Source organism: Balaenoptera borealis, assembly GCF_965194805.1.
Source record: "Balaenoptera borealis genome assembly, chromosome: 7".
NCBI classification, from domain to species: Eukaryota; Metazoa; Chordata; class Mammalia; order Artiodactyla; family Balaenopteridae; genus Balaenoptera; species Balaenoptera borealis.
This window is the reverse complement of record NC_138864.1, coordinates 95,640,715-95,659,205: the sequence shown is the minus strand read 5'-3', so window position 1 is coordinate 95,659,205 and position 18,491 is coordinate 95,640,715. Positions and strand designations below refer to the sequence as shown.

Here is an 18,491-nt window from a genome sequence, read left to right as displayed (position 1 = left end):
TGTATTATTATCAGGTCAATCAAATGTATGTTACAATTTGTGGTATACAGAAACATACACATGGTTTAATTATTTTTTTAACTACCCGTCACAAATATTTCAGTATTCCAATTACACATAGGAATATACAAATAGTAGCGGCTATGCTTTTAGGAGAAGTGATGGTGAGATGGGCACTTAAAAGAAAAGGAACTCATTCCCTTGAAGATGTATTTATTTTGTATTTAGAAAATTTCTACTTTAAAATTTTCACTTTGCTTGGAGACATATTTTTAGATTACTCTTAAATTTGCCTCTCATCCAGGCTAAGATATAAATACTGTATTGTATTTTTAGACCATGCTTCTGTCACACATGTAAAATGAAACCTGCTGATATATCCAAGTAACCACTTATTTTTTTACAAATGTTAGGATATATGGAACCAACGTGATAAACATCTGTATGCAGTTGCATTTCTCAGTATAGACAGAATTTCATACCCACTCAGGGTAAGGGAAGAGGGCATGATAAACGTGAGAAATCCTTTTGAATTTGAAAAGTGTACATATAAGAAGGCAAAGAACCATATGAATCTAATCAGTGATACAGCTTCCTGTATTAAGTGTGTGAGAAGTATTTTCTGAGTAACTTGTCTTGAGTTTTAGTCTCTCTCTTTTTTTCTTCGAAAGAAATTAACCTAAAATTGAATTACACGTGATCTTTTTCTAGGATTAAAAACAATATGATTGTTATCCATTTGGGCCAGATTAATAAGAAAAACAGAAGCCACATTGTTTCAACAGAAAGATTATGATGTAGGTAATTGGTGATCTAACTCTGGCCAACTTGGAAGCAACTAGTCACTCACTGGCAGTGAAAAAACCCCTAGAGTCTTGGCCACTGGACTAGCACCTCCTCTCGGCCCTTGTACTAGGTTGTCTCCCCTGTAGTATTTATTGTACTGTCACCTCCCACCACGATCATGGTGGCGGCATCCATGGCAGCTCTGTTGGTTCACTCTCAACTCAGTGTGTTCTGTAACCCCTTTCCTCTGGGTTAGTCAGATAAGTGATTCCCTTCATACCTCATAGAAGCCAAGAGAAGCTTAGGTGCACGTAAGTCCTTCTTACGCCTAACCATGATGGGTGCATAGTTTTCCAACATGCATCTCCTAATGGGTGTGAAACCATCCTATTAAACAGTCTCCATGTAGATTCCCAAATATGATTATGGGACAATTTCCTCACTACCATTGCAAGCCGCTTCAATCAAATTCACCACCTACCTCTGGGCGTCTGTCTAGAGAGAGGAGATCAAGACATGCATTCTACTGGCAGCCTTACTTATCTGCTGTCTTCCTTGTCATTGAAATCCCTCAAGACTCTGAGGGGCAGGCTTGTGTTTTGCTCTGGAGCTCTCTATGTTGAACTCTATGATGTAGCTCACCAGGTCTGTAGGTCAATATGTTCCATGTGTGCAAGCCAGTATTTAGGAAAGTATTTATTCCTAGATAAAGCTTTGTTTTAAGTATAGTTGTCTGTCTTTAAAACAGAAAAATATCCTATTATGAAGATCAGAAACTTTATTTTTCTCTAATATTTCTGCTCTAAAGATCCTAATTCATATCTCCCAGCCCATAATAAGTAGAAGTCTTATTGTGGCTAGAACAAATATTATGTATAAGAAAAGGGAAAGAAAAAAAAACCCACATTGTTGTATTTCCTGTTTCCAAAAAAACAAGCTCTGATAAGAGAAATGCCAGATGAATAGAGCCAGGAGCCTAACGTAAAAACACTTTGAACTTCATCATCTGCTCTCTTCCACTGGGTGCTAGGTTAGCCCAGGGAAGTGGGAATAGCCGGGTTCTGATTTTGTTACCTCACAGGATTGAAGTGATTGAGACTTGAGACACAGTGTGCTTGTGCCTCAAGACTCAAGAATGAATATCTTTGGTGGAACTTGCCGGCTGGTGAGTTGTGAAGTCATTCTCATACCGGAAGTTATTTTTGAAAGGTGGTTCTGTAACTCAGTGGAGGCAGCTGATCCTTTAGTCTAGCTTGTATCAGAAGGTCAGAGCCCTTTCATAGCAGTTTTGCTAATAGCCGGTGTTGAGTTTAGCTGAGAGGTCTTCATATCCCAGGTGGCCTGAGGTTCCAGTCTTACTCCCATGGCCTACCAGGTCATTCATTCAGTTCAAGATCACAGCTTCCCCAAATGCGGGGCAGCCAGCCTTCCCGGGATCAAGGCTAGTTCTAGAGATTGGCTCCAGAAAAACTGTCCGGCTTTTGTGCAGAACCACCAACAGTAGTGTCCCAAAGCTACTCAAAGCATAACTCCATTGCTACTTTGCTTCCCCAGGACAATAGAGCTCGCTATCAAGGTATTTAATCATCTGAGGGAGAAGCCAAGAGACGCTTAGGTGAATAACTACTCAAATTATTCTTCCAAGAAGAGGAAGGATCACCTGAAGGTAATTTGCTTTTTTTACAGTTACATAGCTAGGGGAGACCATTAGATCGGTTTTTGTCAGATTAAAAAAAGTAGCCTTTCTTCCTAAAAGCTATTCATTTGAAATTTATGCATTTGTCTGTGTGGTTATTGGATTAATGTCTGTTCTGTACTAGCTTTAAACTCCACTAGTGCAGCTTCCTGGTCTCTTTGCTTCTCACTGTGGCCCCAGTGCCTAACACAGAACCTGACACAGAAATGGGCTAACAAATACTTGTGGAATTAACAAAGGAGTAAATCTGCTCCAAGAGAATGGTTTTCACTTGCTATATTGTGAAGTATTTGGTACCATCTCTAGCTAAAGAAAAGAGGAAAAAACATCAAGCTAATCCCTATTGGAGTACTCCTCAACCTGAGGTAGCTTCCTAAAAGCAGAAAGCTATTTAAGACAGATTGATTCAACCTATGAATAAATACTTTAGGAAATAACATGACTTAAGCCTACTTTTTAAATCAAATAGACCCATCAGTATTTATTATTTATTTGACCCATCAAATTGTGTTCTCCAAAATCTCGGTTCTCTAGGATTTTGCTAGGTAATATGTGGAAAAATGAGAGTCAAATGAGTTTGGAACCAATGGGATGAACAGGTTCCTTTATTGAAGTACTTCTCATAGCTTTTGAGGAAGTATTATACTCTGGAATATAGTATGCTGGTATCTCAAACTTATTTGACCAGGGAATTTTATTAATATAGTAACTTTCCTAATGCTTATTATGTTCCATGTTGAAATATTAGATTGGAAAACATTTAAAATTTCAAACCTAAACTCCAGAAAATAGTGTAAAGCAATTGGTGATGATGATGTGATAGCAATTTGTACATTTTTAGGGATTCCATAACATTAAGGCTTATTTTCAATCAGATTGTGAACCAGACAGTAATTATGTTTTATGCATCACTGCTATAAACATCCTAGCGCTTTCTAGTACTTTGCACATAGCAAGTGTTCAGTAAATATTTGCTTAATAAAGGAGGGAATGAGAGCTATATCATACTAGAGTGTTTGCTATATTGAATGTAATAATTATTCTGAATTAGCAATACTTTTTGGCAGTCTGAGACTATTAATGCATGCCAGTGGAAATATGTGTTGTTAAAAGTCAAAAAACATGATCAAATCAGGAAGAAAAATACATATGCACATTTTTTCTACAGAAAAGGAAAGAGTAGATAGAATAAATTTATCATACCAAAATGTACTGACAAGTATCAATTTTAAAAAATCAATGTATAAAAGAATGATGTCACAGAATTTTGATAAAGAAGTAGAATGGGGCTCTCTGGAGAGTCTATACTGTCTTGATTTACATAAACTAGATTCTTATAAGTAGTAGTATATTTTCCTATGGAATAATTTAAGGGATTTGGCTTTCTAGTTTTTGTTCAGTTCTATGGAGTTCACCACAGTGATGTAGCTCTGTTTGATGACTGGCAAAATTTCAGAGATTAGGTTGTTACATTCCTTAGATTAGACCCAGGAGCCACCCATAGCTGGTTAGGAAAATATACCTACACAATACTGGGCTAGACCGCAGCGATGACTATAACTTCCTAATAAACAGTATCTAAAGTGGAGTCAGGAAATGTTAACAAGAGGTTACTAATTATTTTTAATAAGCTTGTCCTTCAAAATTTGGGAATACATCTAAACATCCCTAATTTGACTTAATTAGCAGCAACAGGCTCCTAATCATAGGTGTCTGAAGATTTAGTAGGAAGCCCATTCGTAAGCTACTGATTTTTTCATTTGGGGGATTGTACTAAGCAAAGAAGATTCCAAGTAACCAATCTTGCCTCAGTGAGTTGTTGAGGACAAATGTGGCTATATTTAAATGCTTTAAAGTGTATAATGTGCTACACAAATAAATAAACTTTTAAAAACATTAATTCATCTAGACAGGTCTTGGATATATTATATTTTTAAGCTATGTATTATATTCTGTGGGGAAAGGGTAATTTATCTGATCTGTTATTTTTCCTTTTGCCTGAGGGACATCTAAGGATTCGACCCTTGCTTTACTCCTCCTTGAAACATAAACATTGGGAATATTTTAGTGCGTGCCAGATGCAAGATAAATAAGAGTCCTGCTGAGGTTGATGTATAATGAATTATGCACCTATACTTGGGGTGTCTGGACTGTTTATTGAATAACCTGTAAATGATGAGTAGTCAGCTACATCAGAGATAAGATTTAGTTCCATACCTCTAAGAGGATTATGAGTCTAGCAAGGTAGAAAAGCTGGTGGGACCCTGAAGCTGATGGCTGCCATGAGCCAAGGTGGTCCATATCAATTAGACTTCATCCCCTGTGATCATGTACATCCCAACTTGGAGAAATTGTGTCAGTCAGCAGCTATTTCTGGGAGTCATGCGCCTCTGCTCTGTGTTTCCTGTGCGTGCCAGGTTGTCTATCCTGCGTGCTTTCTTAGAAACTGTGTAAAGACTATTTACAGAGTGAAGCCTATTTTGTCTCATGAGTTTAATGGACACTGAAAGCGCAAGACCACTGTTGTTGGTCAAAGTGAGTATTGTCCTGGAAAAAGATCTAAAATATGTTTATTTAAAACCTTCCATTTAAAGATTTAGCTGAACTTCTAATATTCTAGCGTTTGATAAAGAAGAGTATAACATTCATGTATTAGTTTCCTATGGCTCTTGTAACAAATTGGGTCGTTTAAAACAACAAAATTTTATTATCTGCCTGTTCTGAAGACCAGAAAGACAAAATCAAGGAGTTGGCAGGGCTATGTTCCCCCTTAAGGCTTTAGAGGAGGATCCTTCCTTGTTTATTCCTATCTTTTGTGGGGCAATCCTTAGCATTCTTTGGCTTGTAGATGCATTCCTCCAACTTCTGTCTCTTTCTTCACATGACATTCTTCTGTGGGTGTGTTGTCTGTGTCCAAATTTCCCTTTTCTTACAAGGACACAAATCCCTGGATTATGGTGAGCCTAGTCTTCATATGATCTCATCTTAACTTGATCACATCTGCAAAGACTCCATTTCTAAATATGGTCCAATTCATAGGTTCCAGGGGTTAGGACTTAAGCACAATTCAATCCATAATAATTCATCATACAGTGGATTTCAGTCACAACCCTTTTAACATTGTTCTTGTCTTTGATTGCTTGATGCATTTATTCATTGAAAAATATTTATTGAGCTGAGTGCTTTTCTAGGTGCTTGTAACAAAGCAGCAAATAAAACAGACATGTGCCCTTAACCTACATGGAGCTTGGATTCTAATGAGGGTAGACAGGAATTATATAAATAACTAAACATAGAATTTGTCAGATAGTGCTAAGTATTAGAGAAAATAGTAAAGCAAAGCAGAAAGGCCAAGGCATGCCAGATAGAGCTTGCTATTTTATATAGAGTGATTGGAAAAGTCCCCACCAAGAAGACACTCTCTGAATGAGGTAGGAAATCATGAGAGTTATGAGCAGAGGAATGACAAGATTTGAATTTTGTTTTAATAGGATCATGAGGCTTTTATTAGAATAGAGTGCAGGAGGACACAGAGATTATAATTAGTAGTAGACAAGTACCCTACCCTACGCTACTGTGAAAGTGGGAAAGGAGCAGGCAGGAAGTTATGGGAATTGAATATCTAATAGATGATAATGGCTTTGAACAAGCTAGTAATGGAGGTGATGAAAAGTGGTGGAATTCTGATAATGTTCAAAGGATTGAGACAAAAGGATTTCCTAATGGAGAGGATAGCTATAAGATTTTTGAGCTGTTCAACTCGAAGTATGGAGTTGCCATTCACTAAGATGACAAGGCTGTAGGAGCCAACTAACTATGTGGGTGTATGTTTGTGTGTGTGTGTGTGCACGTGCATGAGAGAGAGAAGAAGGTATGTAGGTTTTCAATTTTTGACATGCTAGTTTTAAGATGAGTATTAGAAAACCAAGTGGAGATACTAAGTAAGGTGCTGGATACACAAATCTAGAGTTCAAGCGAAGGGTGAGAACCAGAGGTATACGTTTTTAAGTCGTAGTAAAATTAAATTGTATTTAAAGCCATAAAGCTAGATAAAAACACTTTCCCTGATATATCATTTGACAAGTTCTACAGTGTTTGCAAAAGTTACCTCAATACGTAAGGCATTTCTTTCTCTTAACCTTGAGATAATACTTTCTCAATAAATAGGCCTGTATGCTCTGGAGCTATTTACTAAAGCTGATGGCGGGAGGAGGTATATTTTATAGGAGGTATTAAAATAGACTAGCCAGTTGACTTTGGATGAATTGCTTTTACCCAGTTAAGCAATGACATGAACTAGCTGACTTATTGAGCCCTAATCCACCTCTGTTATTCCAGTCATGAACTTTTTTCTAATACGAATTTTCCTCTGCTGTATCGTCAGGGTATTTGCCAACAAAAGTGGGATGTCAGGTTTCTTTCCCATCTTTATTGGACAGTCGTTTTCAGACAGAGATATGACGTTAAAAAGTATTACTCTTTGTTCCGTCATAATGTTTTCAGTATAATTAAAAGATAGGCTTTGTATGATTCATTTGCACTGCTTCCCCACCTATTCTCAATGCTGAAATCCTTGTATGACCGTCTTTTTTATTAAATACACTTTGAATGTTATTCATGATTTTCTTCACCAAAGCCAAATTCTCAGTGACCTTATCCTGAACTATCTTTTGATAAATAAAGAATATAAGTGTTAACCCATTTCCCATAGTTTAGCGTGTTTTCTTGGTAGTCACCGTGATTTTTAAAGGCTATTTTTACTATCTTTTTCCTTAATAGAAAATAATGAAGGGAACATCTTCAATTTTGAATTTGGTTAAGGAAAGTAGGCATACCCTTGGTAGATAATTGCACTCTGAGAAAGAATTTAAAATTTAAGTATCTACACAGTGTTGATCACTGCGCAATTAGGTCTCTGTCCTTAAATTTCACTTTTTGCCTTTAACTCTGCTTAATAAAATATATGAAGCAAAAAAGTCTAAATTTCCTTAAATAAAAACACAGTTTTCATGTTTCAATCTTTATATACTTTTTTCAGTTAATCACATAGTTGCAAATGGAATCTAGAAATGTAAACAAATGTGATCATCTGGTTTTGAACTATGTTGATATTTAGGATAACATTGCCTATCAAATTTATATTCAAATAGGAAAATCTCATCACATTAAAGTATTACTTACATATTCATATACTCATTCCTTGAGGCAAAGACTCCAGACTTACTTTACAGATGGATCTAGCAATAAAACATAAAAACAAACACAAGGAAAGGAATTGAAGCAACACATAGCAACTAGTAACATACATCATATCTCTTTACTTCTCAAAAACTCCTACATATTGTATCTTCAAAAATGTTCTTGGAACCTAAGAAGTCAGGATAATTATGAAAAAACTAAATAATGATAAAATAAAAATAACAGTAAAATAGTAGTAAAATAATCACATTTTTTAACCTCAAAGGTTTTAAACACTAAAGAATTCTATACATCCTTGAGTTGTCTTCTATGTATAGTGTTTGATGATCACCAAAATGCCATCAAAATATTATTATGGCTACATTAAAGATTTCTTATTCTTCTTCTAAGTGTCATGTTCCCCATTATTTCACTATTATTAATAGTCTCTCTTCTTAGTCATTAAAATAAAAGGTGTACTTCAGAAGACACCTATTCTAAGAAAAGTAAGATGAAAAACATGGAAAAATTGTAAATAAAAAGGAGAGAAGGAGAAGATAGAAAGTGATTGGTAATAATAACTGGAATTGGAAGAACGAAAAAGAATAGAAAGGCTAAAAAAAAAAAATCTTGAAATTGAGATTGAAGTCCCCTCTCCCTCACAGTAGTGCATGCCAGCAAAATCCATAGCATTTCATTTCCTTAAGGCCTTAATCCTGGTCTTCCTAGAGAAAATTTTTTCTAGACATTTATTTTTGCTTTTATCTCCCTTTCACAAGCATTTGATGTGCTTTTTATGCTTATAGATCTCTGTTGAACTTAACCATGTTTTGTAGTAGAATGCAGAATGCCAGGCTGGTAAAGAATCTGTTACACTTCTAAGACATCTTGATTTTCATGAGCTTCAGAACATTTCCAAGTAGTTGATTTTTACAACATCGTATGGTAAGACTTTTAAACAGTACCTTGTATTTGTGTTAGCCCATGCTACTTACTGCCGTTAGCGGGGAGGCAGTGGGTCTTATGCCCACTAACTGCTGATAGTATCTGGTGCCTCGTCCTGGTCCTTGAAATTCTCTCAGACTCAGGGTCCTGAAGAATCTACTAGCCTTTTATGTGTTTATTTCTAAAATTATTTTAACTCTTTGAAGTAAAACTAATATATGCAGTCTATTATAAAAGTCAAATTGTGCTAAAAGGCTTATGACAGTAATAACAAAAAGGCAGCCCCCTGCACTCTTCTGCTGGTCTTGCTTCCCAGAGACAATCACTTTCCTCTTTTAGGCCTAACGTCTAGTGTTTAAGTCCTTATTTCTAACTTATATGTGTAGATTGCTATTTCTCATTTATTCATTTATTTGGAATATATTAGACATACAGTGTCAGGTTAAGGTGTACAACATGCTGATTTGATACACTGATATATTGTACTGTTTTTGTCATTTACATATTGTAATATGATTGCCCTATGAAATTTCTTAATAAATCAATTTTAAAATAGTTTGCTCCCCATAAAGGATATAAGAATTTTAGTTTTTATACTTCTTTCTTCTCCCATCCTTCAAATGAAGTTCTGTTTCAATTGTTATACACCCTTTTAAAAATATTTTTATTTTGAAATTATTGTAGATTTGTACAGGAGTTACAAATATAGTTTAATTCCTGTACACATATACCCTTCATCCAGCTTTTCCCCTAATGTTTATTTCTTACATAACCATAGTTAAGCCTAAGAAATTAACATTGGTACAATACTGTTAAATAAACTACAGACTTTATTCAGATTTCACCAGTTGCTGCATTTATGTCTTTTTTCTGTTCCAAGATCCAATCGAGGGTATCACATTGCATTTAGTTGTCATGTGGACTTAATCTCCTCTGGTTTGTGACATTTTTCTTAGTGTTCCTTGTTTTTCATGACCTTAATACTTTTGGAAAATACTGATCACTCACTTTATAGAATGTCCCTCAATTTGTATTGTCTGATGCTTCCTCATGATTATACTGAGGGAAGTTACCTCAGTATAAAATTAGTGGATGAAACTTTAAGGAGGAATGGGATATTTGCATAGCTTCATATTATCTTCGCCCAGTGAATTTAGCAAATGTTCATAAATTATTTGACACTCCTCTCTGGAAGAGGTAGAGCTCCATTCTACTCCCATTGAGTATGGGCTGAATTTAGAAATTCACTGCTAATAAATAGAACATGGAAAGCAAAAAGCTAGTAACTTTACAGTGCAGAAATCTGGCAGGTACCCCCTTAAAATTAAATGATCAAAGTTAACATCCCCACTAACAAGTCATGCTGACATCAAATTCTCCCTGTTATGGTATTATGAGAAGGGCTCAGGAAGTACGGGGAATGTTAAAGAAATAGAGGTGTTTTCTAATTTAAGAGATTCTATGATTTCCATGAAGACTGTATGCACAGGCTTTTTTTTTTTTTTAAGATCAAGAATCATAGACAATGTTTTATCCAAAGTCAGTTTTAAGACATTCAGGGTTACCAGGGCTCAAAGAAGGTAGGAACACAAATAATAAACAAATCCTTTTCCTAGTTTACTCAACCTTCACTGAAACTCTTTTGGTTCTAGTGGTCATAATAACTTGTCTAAGAGACTTCAGTGGCCTTTGTGCATGCAGTGTAGTTTTAAGATTGTATGTTAATATATGCATATGTATGTTAATCTAGCTGGAAGTGTTTTTTTGTTTGTTTTTAGTTTAGTGAAAACAGTTCAAAATCATATGATTATGATTCAAAATCATACATAAAGGTCAATTCCAAAGACCTTCATAACTAAAAAATAAGTTCAGACATAGGACATGTGACTTGGTTTATTTTACAAAAGTTCTACCTTGGTGTTTCCATTGTAGGAGCTTGAGGTTCCCTGCTAGAAGAGAAGGCCTTGCTAGAAACTGAGCAAGGTGCACACTTGATAAAAATAAGACAGTTACTCACAGATCTAAACACGTCGGTCAATGGTCCGGATGCCATGCTGATTGTTAAGGCCCAGAGAGTCTACTATTTCTTATGTATCTGCAGACTCTTGTGTTTTATTTATTCTGGTTGGGATATGGATTATAGTGCCCTTTCAATGTGTGTTACTTTGAAATGAGATTAGCATAATAGACTATATTTTACAGCCTTTCATTTTCAAGCCCATTTTGCAGGCTCAGAAACTAAGAAGTGTTGACAAAGGACTGATGATGATTGCACTTGTGCGATCGGAAAGGGTTCACAGGACATTGCCCACTCCAAGGAGAGATCATCCTCTTACAGATCTTAGGTAAACGAAGAAAAAAAAAAGTTGTAAGCAGGGAAGGACAAACAGAGAGGAGAGACATTTCCGAGATGTACTTAAAGTTTTTTTTTTTATCCCGTGTGTAAGTGCTTGCTTATGAGGGAGCTTTTATGTCCACCCCCATAACAATATGCATTATGACTTCTGTGTTGCTCCCCAATTTGCCTGTGCACAAATAATCTCATATCATGATAAATAGTTGAGGAAGAACACTATGAGACATTATCATATATTAATCATTTCAGTTATTTTAATGAAGGTAAAATGGAAGTTAGTCTTTGAATGCATCGCTACAATCTCTGACTCCCACAATGACCCTCGTCTGGTGATGAGGAATCCTGAGAACGCCAGCCTCTTATGGGCAGGACAGTGATTTTTTTTCTTGCTTCATAAGAATGAAGACTTTTAAATTTATTAGAGGAGAAGAATTTTTGTGTTCAACCAGAATGAATTGTTTATAATTAATGCTTGGTAATTAATCCATACACATTTTCCTCATATGCCCTAAAATATATTCTACTAGGTTATGAAAAGGTAGTTTTTGTCCTTCAGGCATCAAGTCTCTATAAGCTGCCTCTTGGCCTTAGAGAAAGCACTGTAAATGGAATAGGGAGACTCCTCATTTAATTTGATACATCAGGTCATCAAAATATTTAGTTCCTGATCTTCCCACACAGAAGGTGACGACAGGTTAATAAGAACGCAAGTGGAAAATAATTAAGGATGAAAATATATACAATAAAATGCAAAACAAATCAGAATAAATAAAGTTTAGTGTGACTATTAGGTTAAGATGTCTTGATACTCACTCCAATCATAAAATGTGTTTTTTTTTTTTCTCTTTTGAAGGACAGAAGAAGCCTGATACATACAGTGCAACTATTCCTTACTGACACATCTAGGAAATAATTTAAAGAAAAAATGATGAAAATAGTAATTTCTTCAAAAGTTCCATTGCCTTTACCGATGGGCAGTGTCATAGGCAGATAATATTTGCTGTCATTTTCATCATATTTCTCTTTTTAAATTATTTTCTACATATCTTTTTTTTTTTTTTTTTAATTTAGGACTAGGTCATCTATAAGTTCAAGGAATCAAATACAATGGCCAAAATAGAAATTTACTCCTTTTTTGCATGAAATAAGTCTAGAGATAGGTGATCCAGTGTGTGCAGGGCAGCTGCACGAAATACTTGAGGATCCAGGCTCTAGTGTGCTTTTACCGTCATCTTCAGCTTCTGGCTTCTGCTTTCTAGGTCTCAATTTGGCTGGTTAAGTTCCAGACTTCTGAATTATGCTGCATTTCAGCCAGCAGGAAAGAGGAAGGCAGACAGCTGGAAAAGGGCATGACTCCTCCCTTACGAAAAATTTGAAGAAAAATTTTCAGTGAGTTCTACAGGTCAAAATGTATTCATCCCTAATTATTATAAGAGGGGGCTGGGTCTTTTAGTCTTTTAGCTGTGGTCCAGCTAAAAATCAGGCATTGCTTATTATGAAGGAGGAAAAGGAGAGCAGATACCGAGGGACAACTTATGCTCTCTAACATGCTAAGGGTATTGGTGTGACGGAGAGGATATTTTGTGGTAAGAAAAATGTGTTTATGTAGAGTTCATAATTGTTGTAAGACAACGTTCAGGTGACTGTATATTATGCTGCAGTCTATGAGGGTAAGAGAAACAAAATTTACAAGATATGAGCAGGCAGCAGTACTGATCTTATCTAAAATTATGAAATCAAATCAATATCTATACATGTTCAGATAGACTAAAAATTCAATAACCCTGATAAAAGTAGATTAAAAACATATCAGCTCCCTTAATTTTTCTGCAAATTATAATCTCCTGGAATAGTTTTCCCACCAGTGCCAACCTTGAACGCTGAGAATCTTGAAAAATAATTAAATTTTAGATGAAATTCAGATTGAAGGTGTGTCTCACCTGAGAACAAAATAATTCTAGTTTCAAACTATTCTTAGACGGAAACAATAAAGAAGTGTAATCCATAAAAGAATGTGTCTCTTTGTTTCTTTTGTGAAGTTTCTTAGACATCAAACAGGTTTTCCTGAGCATTCCGAATAATTGAGTGTAGATTAATAAAAACATATGAGTTAAATTGCCCTCAAAGTGCAGAGGCTTAAAAAAGAGACAAAACTGAGCAAAAGAGATATGAGGTTTGTCTAAAGCCAAATTGTTTTTTACATGCTCCCTATGGGAAGTATGTTGCTTTGCTTCATCTACTCCCTCGTGCTTGCACTCATATCAGACATTTATGGAGCACCTTTGATTAGCTGGGCTCTTTTCTAGGAACTGGGGACTGCAGCTAGGGAGACTCGGGATTTATAATCTGGCAGGAGGACAGAGCCTAAATAAGTAATTAACTGCAGTTGTAATTAATTACAAAAGAGACATGTAGGGTGCAAAGAGAGCATATGAAAATATATAACAGTGTAAAAAATTTAGGAAAGAAAAAAAACAGGGATTAGGAACAGCATGAAATTAATGAAATCAGTATATTTACAATCATGAGCTCATTGTAGACTTTATGGTTAAGCTGAAGAAACTGTATGAAAAATGAAAATAATAAACTAACGACATTTGCAAGAGTGAAAAAGTTAAACCTGGGTTTCCCCAATCAGTTGCATCAATCAAGATGTCTTCATGTCTAATTTATAAGGGGAATATTTGGAAAGCAGAAGGACTACAGAGGAATAATCTCCTAAAACCCTATCCCTCTCCTTGATCGATAATGCCACAACAAACTATTTATTTAACTCTGCAGCACAGTCGAAATCATTTTTTTTCCTCTTTGTAAGGCTCAAATATAAGTTTCTAAGGAAGTATGCAGACAATATTTTACTTTGGTAATCAACGCAATAAGGACAAATTACTACTTCGACAGTTGGTCAGGCATCAATCAAAGTTATATACTCAATTCGTAAGTGGAATAAAAGTGATGGCCGTTAAGGAGACAGGGTATAGGGAAGGAAGGGCTGTACAGTGTTTCATGGGCTGCTAAGTTACCCGAGACAAAGGCTGAGATAATATTCAGCTTTACATTTATACCAGCTCATCAAAAATGTAACATTTTGTTGAAATTGATCTCAGGTTAATTAAAATAAATAGGATTAAAAATTTGTTACAAAATGAATTTTCCTCCCCTTGTATTAAATACAATCTATGTTTTCTTTGTTTCTATCCCATTCTCCACATTTATTTGTCATTATTACTAGACCCTACTGTGGTAATACATCAAGGTAATAGTGTTCTGATAAGAATGTACCTGGGATGATTTGTCAGCTTTTGCTTCAGAGACTGGAATACTTTAAACATAGAAGTCAATTGTAATAATTGATGCTGCCCTATTTGACACAAATAAAAGACTCATATAATGACACAGTGGGAAAATAGAAAGGAGATTGAGCACTGGACATGAAACAAGAGCTGGAGTGGAAGTAGAAGAATCTTCAGAGTTGTGGAAGAAACTAGAAAATTGCCTCAAGGTCAGAGAAGATGCCCTCTGTAAAGCCAGTCTCAGATATGAATGCCACGTGTGTGGGGGGAGGAGGGGAGAGTGTTACAGGTACAGGAGAACAGACATGTAGGTCCATAGATATCAGCTGCAAACTCCGAGAGATGACATTCACTTAGACCATGATGTGTACAGACATACCCTCCACAGTCTTTCCTGGTATCCTCAAACCTGTCAGTTATTAATGTCAGAGGCAGCTCCCTGCTTTGAGATTTCCAGAGAGAGGCAGGAAGGGAGTGCAACAAAACAAGTAGAGCAGATATTCAGAGTTTCAAATGCATTAAAAACCATCTTTCCAGCATAGGTTCTATTGATAATCCCAAGGCCGACTTTAGGTTGTCCATCTCAGTCTTATATATAGGATAAAATCTCTCCTTCATCAGTGAAACTTGATAATGGTCAGTGATTTTTATCAGAGAACACTAGAGAACATAAGTTAGAATCTTCATCAAAAGCTCAGTTGTAAGAAGTACAGTGTAAAAAATGGAAGAACTCTGTTCTGCCCATCGATGTTTTTTACCAGTCAGAGGTTTGTGCCCTGGAACCTCATTATTTGGCTCTTGGGTGAATGTGGCTTTTAATACACCACTTACCTTTCAGTATGCATAAAAGCACTATGCTTAACTTCTCACTATGGGAAGGTGTGCTTCATTGCTTCTGTTTTGGTTGTGAGATACCTGGTCCACGCAGGCCAATCAGTCCAGTCAAATATAGGCCAGAAAGAAATAGCAATACAATCACAAGCCATAAAACAAAGGTCCTGTAGTGATGTAGAAATCTTCCACCAAGGCTACCAACAATTTTCTGAGAAATTATATTAATTTATAAGGAAACTTAAAGAGACGCGATACAAGTTACTAAATTAGGAAAGGATAATTTTTAAGAAGTGGGGTGCCACGTTCAAACTTCTACATACAGGTGGAGTGGGAGGACATTTCAAATGGAGATACAACTTTTATTTAAAAAGAAACTTTTAAAAGTTTAAGCAATTATATGCACTAGGCACTTTGCACAGCACTTTACATTTATTATCTCATTTAATCCTTACAGCATGCTTGAGTTAGATACCATTATTATTTGCATTTTAATGGTAAGGAAATAGGCTCAGGAAGGTGATTCAGCTAATAAGTAGGAGAGGCTTTCAAGTTTAAGTCAGAGTGCCTCCCCCAGGGTCATTATGCTCTGCTAGATTTATTTACCTTTGCTGTCGTCTTTCAATGAAGGGCTGGGACGCATAGGCAGGAGGGGAAAAAGGTGGTATAATTGTGGCCACACAGCTGGCTATTGTTCAGTCTTTGATAAAGACTGTACCATAAGTGACATAGCTTCCTGACTCCTGAATAAAATATTTGGCTGTTGTCTATCTGATTGTGAAATATGGTATGGAGGAGAGGGAAATTTATTTGGAAAGAAGAGGAACAAATAGGTATCCGTTACTACAATATGTTGGGTCTGGTGAACAGTGAGTGGTGCATGGGATGCACTGGAAAAAAGTGTAGCTCATGTGATTTTACGGATGTGTCACCAGCTATAGCCCATTATAGGTAGAGTACACTATCACAGATGCTGCAAATCCTTACTCCTACATCCTCTTTTACTGTGAGACTGGAAAGTTAAGTACTTGATTTTTGAGTCTTCCTTGCAGCTAGAGGTATATACATGGGACCCAGTTCTGGCTAATGAGTGGTTAAGTGGAAGTCTGCTGGGGAAGGCTTCTCTTTCTAAATAAAAGGAGAAGCTTCCTAATGAGAAGTCCTTCACCTTCCTGACTTCTGTTTCACTTGAACTTGGATGTGGTTCCCAAATGTGTAGTAGGCTTGTTGTAACCAAAGGAATCACCGAAATGCTGGCCAGCCACCCCCTTTCTCCATAAACTCCTCTTGGCTTAAACTTTTGGTCAGTTATTGTTTCTTGCAGCCCAAGCTATTCCTAATTAATACACATGTCATGTTATCTTTCTTCTTTTCCACAAACTGTATTATGCCTGGGTGAAGTTTCCGAAGTACATGATCGTAAAGGTTATGTGGTTTCATGTTGGCAATTCCCAGTTCCCCACTAATTGTGCGCAGCCCCTGTGTTTCTGTTTGAGACACAATGGGCTATTCCCCTTTCCCCAGACATGCCAGAGCCATCCCCTCCTGTGTGCCTTTGCCTAATGCTGTTGCTTCTGCTGGAGATCTTCACAGTCATTCTGAACTGTTGTCCCCAACGTGAAGTCTTTTCTGGTTCTCTCAGGCTCAATGCTCTGTGCATATCTTCCCGTATATCCCCTTAACACTCTGTTCTTATCTTTATTATAATGCTGATTATTTGTTTGGTAATCATATGTTTACTTATGTGTTTTTACCAATAATCTCTGAACTATTGGAGGTCAGGTTTCATGTCATACGTGTCAGACACACAGCAGGTGCTCAGTAAATATTTTGTTGTTGATTCATTTCTTCCTCCTTTGAATCCCCCTGAAACTTTCTTCTTACCTCTCTTTGGCACACGTCATTTACTTTTCTTATTTCATAACTCAGTAGTGGGCTACTTGGAATTCTGTCTTGCTCATCTTTGCATCTTGAATGTATTTTTAAGCTAAATTAGTATTTCATGAATTGAATTGGACTGTTAATAGTTAATACATTAAGGATATCTCAATCATCATGTTAATTGCTACTTCCCCTGGGGATGGGGAGAAGAAATGAGGGATGAACTGTAAGTATCCAGTTCACTGAAGGGGTTTTTAAAAATCTCTCCTATTTAAGTTAAAAGTGAAAAATTAATTTGCTATAGAAAGAAACCCATGTCCCACATTCTCTGATACAGAAGTGTTTGAAGGATGTAAAAGAAGAATCTGTTTTCAAGAACTTTCTAGTTTCCCCTCTCTAGTCGTCAATCCAATTCAAGTGCAATTTAATAAGTTAATTGCAATATGTGATTGACAGAGGCAGGGGACAATGTCTGATGTGAGGACTTCTCTATAAAAAAATTATGATAATAACTAAGGATCCTATTATTTCATTAAGGACTCTATGTCTTGGCTGATGCACAGCAAGACTTTCTCAAATTCTACCTTAGAAGTGATTGATATTAAGCCTGTATTCGTCCATTATGTCACCAAACCAGAAATGGAGAAAATGTTGATCAAGGTCGGTTTGAATCTTAACTCTTGTGAGCCTAAAGGTCTAAGATGGAAAATAGTATCGCATACAAATCTGGTTGAAGGCATCATTTATCCTGCCAGATTTACTTAGGAACATAAGAAGGTAGTAAGCAACCCTGAACCTCACTAAATTAAAAAACGAAAACTTGTAAAAAAACAGTTTCCATGATAAATAAGCAAACAAGGTTGTGGGGGAGGGAGTGAAGGAGAATTTTCATTATGTAACATAAATGAATTCAGAATAATGAAAGATTTAAGAAGACTCAAATATGATTTTTTTTAAAAAGTGTTGTCTTTCTGGAAACCAGGAGGCTTTAGTTTTAAGTATTTTGTTTCTGAATCAGAAATTTCAATGAAGCTATGCATTAAGAATGCACTTATATCTATTTTTTCAAATTTCAGATAATTATTTGATCATTTAGACCATTATTTTTTTTAAATTGAACTTATATTTATTATTTGAATATTTAGTAGCCTTAAAGCAATATTCCTAAAGTGATTTTTCATGTATATTAATTTTCAGTAAAATGTTAAACGGTGGGATACTTCTTAAATTTTAACATTTTATGAAGAGTTTAAGAAAACATTTTATTGAATGTGAAACAATTGAGAAATATAGAAAGATTTTCAACATAGAATTTTTAAATTAAAATAAAAGGGAAACAGTCATATCGAGTGGTACTTAAGTGCAAAAATGAATAGTTACATCAAAAAACTTTCTCCCTCAAAGTGGAAATAACTCATCCTTCATTATGCAGCAAGATAGTTGTTCATGTAGCCTAAACATTTACAGTAACTGATTTATTCACCGTTGAAGATCAAATCTATTGCAGTTCAGATAATTTCTCTGC

General features: G+C 35.9%; 1 long non-coding RNA gene across 3 annotated transcripts in view; it reads left to right on the top strand.

Moving 5' to 3' along the window:
* The window catches only part of LOC309632528, a 239,948-nt gene that overhangs the window by 115,910 nt on the left and 105,547 nt on the right, over positions 1-18,491 (top strand). For all 3 annotated transcript variants that reach the window (XR_014246950.1, XR_014246951.1, XR_014246952.1), the window contains exon 2: positions 2,341-2,452. This is a non-coding gene — a long non-coding RNA (uncharacterized lncRNA). The remainder of the gene's footprint in view (positions 1-2,340; positions 2,453-18,491) is intronic.